Source organism: Malania oleifera, chromosome 5 (assembly GCF_029873635.1).
Source record: "Malania oleifera isolate guangnan ecotype guangnan chromosome 5, ASM2987363v1, whole genome shotgun sequence".
Lineage (NCBI taxonomy): Eukaryota > Viridiplantae > Streptophyta > Magnoliopsida > Santalales > Ximeniaceae > Malania > Malania oleifera.
This window is the reverse complement of record NC_080421.1, coordinates 109,326,619-109,333,407: the sequence shown is the minus strand read 5'-3', so window position 1 is coordinate 109,333,407 and position 6,789 is coordinate 109,326,619. Positions and strand designations below refer to the sequence as shown.

Sequence of the window (6,789 nt, the reverse complement as noted above, 5' to 3'; positions counted from 1 at the left end):
CTATATTACTATTACAGACCCAAATAATATAAATTATAACAAGAAAATAGTCTTCAGGGTTTTAAGTCTTCTCGTGCCATCAAATGATCTTGTTATTATGAACATGCACACAAACTTGACAGACATTAAATACCAAGAGTATTTGTCATTATCAAAACTAGGAATGACCCATAAGGTCAACAAGAACAGCTGCTGCAACTCTTCTCCTCAACACCCACCTACGCTCTACTCTCTCTATTCTTTCTCTCTCCCATTCTCTCCTTCTCTCTCTCTCTCTCTGTGCTTAATTAGTTGTTTTACTTGTTATTTATTTTCATTGTCATTTAAATGCAACTTTGAATATTTAATTGAAGTTAATTTATGCATTAAGTATTGGGTTAATCCTTTTCTCTTCTCTCTCTCTCCTTCATTCTCTCTTTTCTTTTAAATAGTTGTTTAAGTTACTAGTGTTTATTGAAGTTGTGTTTTAATTAAAGTCTTGGAATTTTAAATCTTTGTGTGGTTATTGTTGAAGTCCAAGTTTTTATTTAATATTATCTTTGGAATGAAATTTGGTTTGAGTTATTTTTCAATGTTAAGCTCGATTTGATCTTTTTAAAATCTTAAGTTCGTATTTTTTTGTGAGTGGATTGTTGGATTTAGTTTAATCTTTGTTTAAGTTATTGACTAGGTTAAGTTTAGTTTTTAAGTTGGTGTTTAGTTGAGTATTTTAGGGTTGCATGCTTCAGTTACATAATAAAGTTATCATTTTTAGGCTTTTGTTGTAATCAAAGAATGATAGAGTCTGATCTGATTCCTTGCTTAAGAACTCCCAGGTGCACATAGTATGGACAAATTGTTTACATTTAGGGGAAAAAGCAGTATAGAAATAACTAACTAACCTCCAAAATTCAAACCCGTGATGTGGATAGATATTCATCAGATCCTTGAACCTCTCCCACGAAGCCTAAAAAGTCTCGTCACCCTTCTACATAAACTGACTTATCTGCTCTTGTAGGTACTGGGTTCTCTGAAAAGGGAAAAATTTATGTAAGAACTCACGCTGTATTTTAGCCCAACTAGTAATAGAGTTATGTCTCTGAGAGTTAAACCAGGTTTTTGTCTTATCCTTCAAAGGAAAAGGAAATGAGTGAAACTTGACATACTCATCAGTTCCAACCCTATTAATGAAAGTGGTATAGACCAACTCAAAATCTGTCAAATGCTGATATGGACTCTCAAAATCCACCCCGTGAAGCTAGGGTATCACAGACAACATACCATGCTTAATTGTGAAGTTTGGTGCATCTTGTGGTAAAGCAATGCAAGAAGGTGTAGAAGTGCGTGTAGGCTGCAGAAAACCCTGAAGAGTGCGTGGTGCAGGTGCAGTTATAACTCCCTCAAAAATTTCTTCAAAAAGATCACTCAAATCAATTTCACAATCACTCGTAAAAGTAACAGGAGAATATTCAAATTTGGTGCTCTGTGTCACTACTGATGCTAAGTGAAACATTAGACAGTCTATTCAAAAGATTTCTAACCCAAGGCATCAAACATCAATTCAAACAGCAGAAATTCACCAACATAGCAACAAACAATCATGATCAAGTTTTTCAAATTTTCAACTTTTTTTTTTCTTAATTAGAATGCAAAAATAATTGAAAAAACACAAATTTTGAAATTAAATTTGACACTCCCTAGCAACGGAGCCAAAAACTTAACTTACTCTAAAAATGAGTAGCATGAAGGCTATCCCAAGTATATGAGTTCAGTCGTGTAATAATTAGCCTAAGGGTCAGATCGTCTCCGCAGGGAATGCAGTTTAATTCCAAACTTTGTATAATCCTAAAAGAAATTAAGAAAAGAAAAGTATACTGAACACGCTTCAAATTCGGTTTCTAGGATTTTTAAGAGATTTGTGATGAAATTGAAACAACGCAAGATCTAAACTATAAACCTAACACGCACAAAATTAAGGACAAGGAATAGGAAACATGCACAATAAGATAGATGATAACAAAATTAAATGCCAAACACAATCCTACGTTTAACCATTGAGACATGAAATAAATCCTATGTTTAAAATTTCGTACAAAAGCTGAAAGTGTCCAACAATGGAATACACGATATGATCGAGCACCAATGGCAACACAACCTCTCAGAGCAGTCAATGGAGGAGGTAATTATAAGATCAAAGAGAAGACTAATCTATAGGCTCTTATTGCTGCTTTGTCTAGGAAAATAGAGGTTATAGAGTTAGAGAAAGTTAAAGCTACGAAATCGGTGGAGGTATGTTCTATTTGTGATACCTCTAATCATAAGATTCAGGATTGTCTACTTCTACTATTATTGCAGAAGAGTAGATATGATTAGATGCAATCAGCAAATTAGGTTAACAAATCTCAAAATCATCCATTCTCGAACACCCATAATCCGGGATGGAGGAATCACCCGAACTTCTCATGAAGGAATGATTAATTTGGTCCATTGTCCTCACAGTTTCAGCAACTTCCTCAGTTTTATGCACCACCTCCACTACCGCTATATCATCTAGTTGGATGTAACGACCCAAGGAATTAGGGTATTTAAATAATAAAAAGGGATAGAAATGGAAACAGTAACTGAAGGAGGCAACCGACTTTGTTGACGACATTGCATTTTGGATATAATAACCTAAGGGATTTTCTTATGGCCTCGTCGATGAACACAGGGGATTCGTCAACGAGGGTAGAAGAGGGCATCGTCAACGAAGACAAGTTCCATCAATGAGAATATACCGAGAGAGGATTTTTGGAAGTCTGAAATTCTTCGTTCACTGGATCGACGATTTGAGGCCACCATGACGCTCCTGGGGAAGTTCTCTCCAAGTCTGCTAGAGTGGATCATTGATGGGACGAAGTTGGATTTCATTCCAAAATCAGGATAAGGTCTTTTAAGAAAAATTTGGTTTTCCAACAGTTGTAGGAAATGTTGTAGACGTAGAAATAGTGATGTTTTGTTATGGGATTTATGGTTTTCGAGATGTTGAGTGGAGAACCCTGCGAGTGTAGGACCCACTACACTAGGGAGATTTTAGTAGAAATCAAGTAAGGGAAATATGCTATGCTAGGCAATACTAGTATGATTTCAGTATGAATTATATGTTTTTATCAGATTATTATTTCATAGTAAGAATTTATACAGTGTATCAAATATGTTTAAAATGTTTTGAAGTTACTGTGTGGCATGAGAATATGGATATAGTACAAAAATATGTTTTTACAGTATTTTCAGGATTTTGTCTTACAGAATATACATACAGCAGATATGTTTTATAGTATTTTCAGAATACCATGATTATACAGTTTTCAGTACCATGACATACAGTTTTACAGTTTACTTCAGAAATACAGTTGATGCAGATACAGTTTATCACAGCATCATGGTTAATACAAATATTACAAAATCATAGTAAAATAGATAGATTGTATATAGTAATGTATTATTTAGTATCAGACCCTGATGGATCAGATTCAGTAGAGCACGGTATCGTTGCTATATACAAATATTCAGTATAGAGTGCAACCACCTATTCAGATAATACGTGGTAAGTAGGTCGATCAAATGCCCAAGAGCGAACAGGCTCCCTATTAGATATGGGTTGAGGAGGGCTGATCAGACTAATGGAGTATAGTGGTTTATTCTTGATTGGCCAACTAGGGTAGATCCCGCCTTCGGGCTGCATAACTCAGTCGTGAGGGGTTAAATCGTGACATACAACCATCCAGGGAAGTTTTCAACTATTAGACATATACACAGTTTTACAGTAATAGAGGGCGTACTTATGTATAGTAGAAGTATTATGTATAGAAACCTAAAAATATAGTTATGTTAAGCAACATGGGATGGTGGTTTGTTATATTATTTGCACTATATTTTCAAATTCAGTTATATGTGTTTATATAGAAACAGATCTTCTTAGTATTGTACTCATTTGCCACACACTAGTAATAGCATACTTCGTCTTACTGATCATTGGCTCATCCCATTACTTTAACATTTTTCAAGTGATCCAGGTAGGTGAGCAGATCAGGCTCGCAGATAGAGGGGCCTCAGTACTGGCCTATCAGTAGAGTGAATATTTTTTAGGGTATTTATGTATAGCCCTAGCCCGGTTGAGGGTATTTTGGGAAACAGTCTTATATGTATATTTTGGGGATGCATTTTAGCTCTCTAGTATTGTGTATTTTCTTGGTTGTGTTTATATGGATTCTGCTTCTTACTACTTAGGTTGATGGTTTGGTTTAGTCTAGTAGGTATCAGAGTATTATAAATCTTACAGTATAAAAAAAAAAAAAAAAAAATGTCAGAATTGGAAAAGCCTAGTTAAATAGCAAGTTGTTACATTGGAGCTCCTCAATAGCAGTATCAGCTACAACATATCTCTTAGAGCTACGCACCTCTAGGATTTCAATCCAATGTAGCTTCTGTTCCACCAAAGAAATCTTCTGATGATAACATGACGCAGATGACAAATATGTTTCCAAAATTCATGCAGATTCACGTCACGACCAACAGTCAGAATACTCAAGCCATTAATGAACTAAAAGACACTATTAATAAGATAAGTGCACAGTTGAATACCTTAGAAAAGGAAAATTTCCAGCACAACCTCAGCCTAATCCTCAGATATACCAACAACAACAGCAACCAGTGCATACTGTTTCAAAGGACTCTATTGAAAAGATGAGGGTTGTTATTACCTTGAGGAGTGGAAAACAAGTTTCCCATCTTGAGATACCCATTGATCAACAAATATTTGCCCCAACACCTGATGTTGCAACTTAGGCAGATGAAACAAAAGAAAAATCAAATGAAACAAGCTCTGATTCAAAGAAGTCAATCAATATGGAGGGTGAGACTAGTAAAGAGTACCAACTTGTGGTTCCCTATCCTCAAAGATTGATAGCCAGTTAGAAGAAAAGGTATCACAAAGAGATTCAAGAAATATTCAAGCAAGTGAAGATTAATATCCCACTTTTGGAAGCCATACAGTAAGTTCCTGCGTATGCAAAATTTTTGAAGGATTTGTGCACAGTAAAAAGGAAACTGAACGTAAAGAAGAAAACTTTCTTGACCAAGTAAGTCAGTGCGTTGAAATTGAGTCAGACTCCTCAGAAGCTCGGGGATCCTAGTTCTCCCACTATTTCTATTATGATTGGAAAATCTCGTATTGGGAGAGCTTTACTTGATTTGGGGAGTAGTGTGAACTTGCTCCCATTTTCAATATATGAGTAGTTAGGTTTAGGTGAGTTGAAGAAAACATCCATGACACTACAGTTGGCGGACAGATCATTAAAAGATCCACGAGGCGTTATTGAAGACGTATTAATACAAGTTGACAAATTTTAGTACCTAGTGGACTTTGTAGTTTTGGATATGCAGCAGCTTGTCTCCAATACCAGGCACCTATTATTTTTGGGCGAGCATTCCTTGCTACCTCCAATGCATTAATCAATTGTCGAAGTGGAGTACTGAAGCTCACATTCGGAAATATGACATTGGAGATGAACATGTTTAATGCTCACAAGACGCCGACTGGGTGTGATGATTTAAAGGTACATACAGTTGATGTGGTAGATGATTTTGATATTTCAGAGTTATTGTCGGCACTTGATTCTGATAATGCATTTGAGAGTGAATCTTTCGAGCAGCTTGAGGTATTTGATGAAAATGTTCCCTTGATTAGAGAGTTTCCAGAATCAGAGGGGCAGTCCACAGAGATAGATGCAATACCAGTTTGTGATGCGCAATGGAGACTAAATCCAACCATGATGGAGGTGGTAAAGAAAGAAGTGCTGAAAATGTTAAATGCTGACATTATCTATCCTATCACTGACATGTCACGCACCCCTTGGTTTGATGATATTGTCAACTACCTTGTCACCGACTGAACTCCAAAACTTGGGATAACTCAGGATAAGCGTAATTTCTTTGTAGAGATCAAGATCATACTTGAGAAGACGGGTAGTCCTAATTGAAAAAACTGGTAAGAGAAACTGGTTGATGCACTCTGGGCCAACCAAATTGCATTGACAAATTTAGGGATGTTCCCCTACAGGTCAGTTTATGGTAAGGTATGTCATTTACTTGCTGACATTCATCATCATGCATTGTGGACAATGAAATAGATTAACATTTCACTTGATAATGTCAAAGGTTTGAGAAAGTTGCAGGTGTACAAACTTGAAGAATCTAGGACTGAAGCTTATGACAATGCTCGCTTAGTGAAGAAGCGGATGAAGTTGCTGCATGATAAGAAAATAAAGGATAAACAACTTTTCCCGAATCAGCAAGTTATTCTCTACGACTCCAGATTACATCTATTACTTGGAGAGCTGAAGTCTCGATGGGGTGGCTCGTACATTGTTAAACAAGTTCACCCTCATGGCACAGTAGATATTTTGGATCCAAAGAATGGTAAAAGCTTCACGGTCAATGGACATCGGCTCAAGCCTTTCAGGAGTCCCTTCGATCCAAACGAAGAGGTCTTACTTCTGCAAAACCTAGGGGAGTCTTCTGACCTTTATCTTCCATTATTTTCTTCTTTTTCTTTTTCTTTTTATTTTTGTTTTGTTGTTTATTTATTTAAATTTTTCTTTTCTTTTTCTATTGTGTTAGTTGGTAGTGATTTTGTGTGTTTTTCTGTTGGCCTATTTCCTCTGTGCACATCTTTTATATTTCCCTCATGCTTTCACATTAAGGACAATGTTTCGCTTTAGTTGGAGGGGGGGGTGAGAATTTGTATATGACAATGTGATGAATATTTTT

General features: G+C 36.1%; 1 non-coding gene across 1 annotated transcript; it reads left to right on the top strand.

Annotated features, from left to right (window-relative positions):
• Positions 1-893: 893 nt before the first annotated feature.
• LOC131156878 (small nucleolar RNA R71) lies at positions 894-999 on the top strand. Its single transcript, XR_009137143.1, has one exon. It is a non-coding gene; the product is annotated as a small nucleolar RNA R71 (small nucleolar RNA).
• The last annotated feature ends 5,790 nt before the right edge of the window (positions 1,000-6,789 follow it).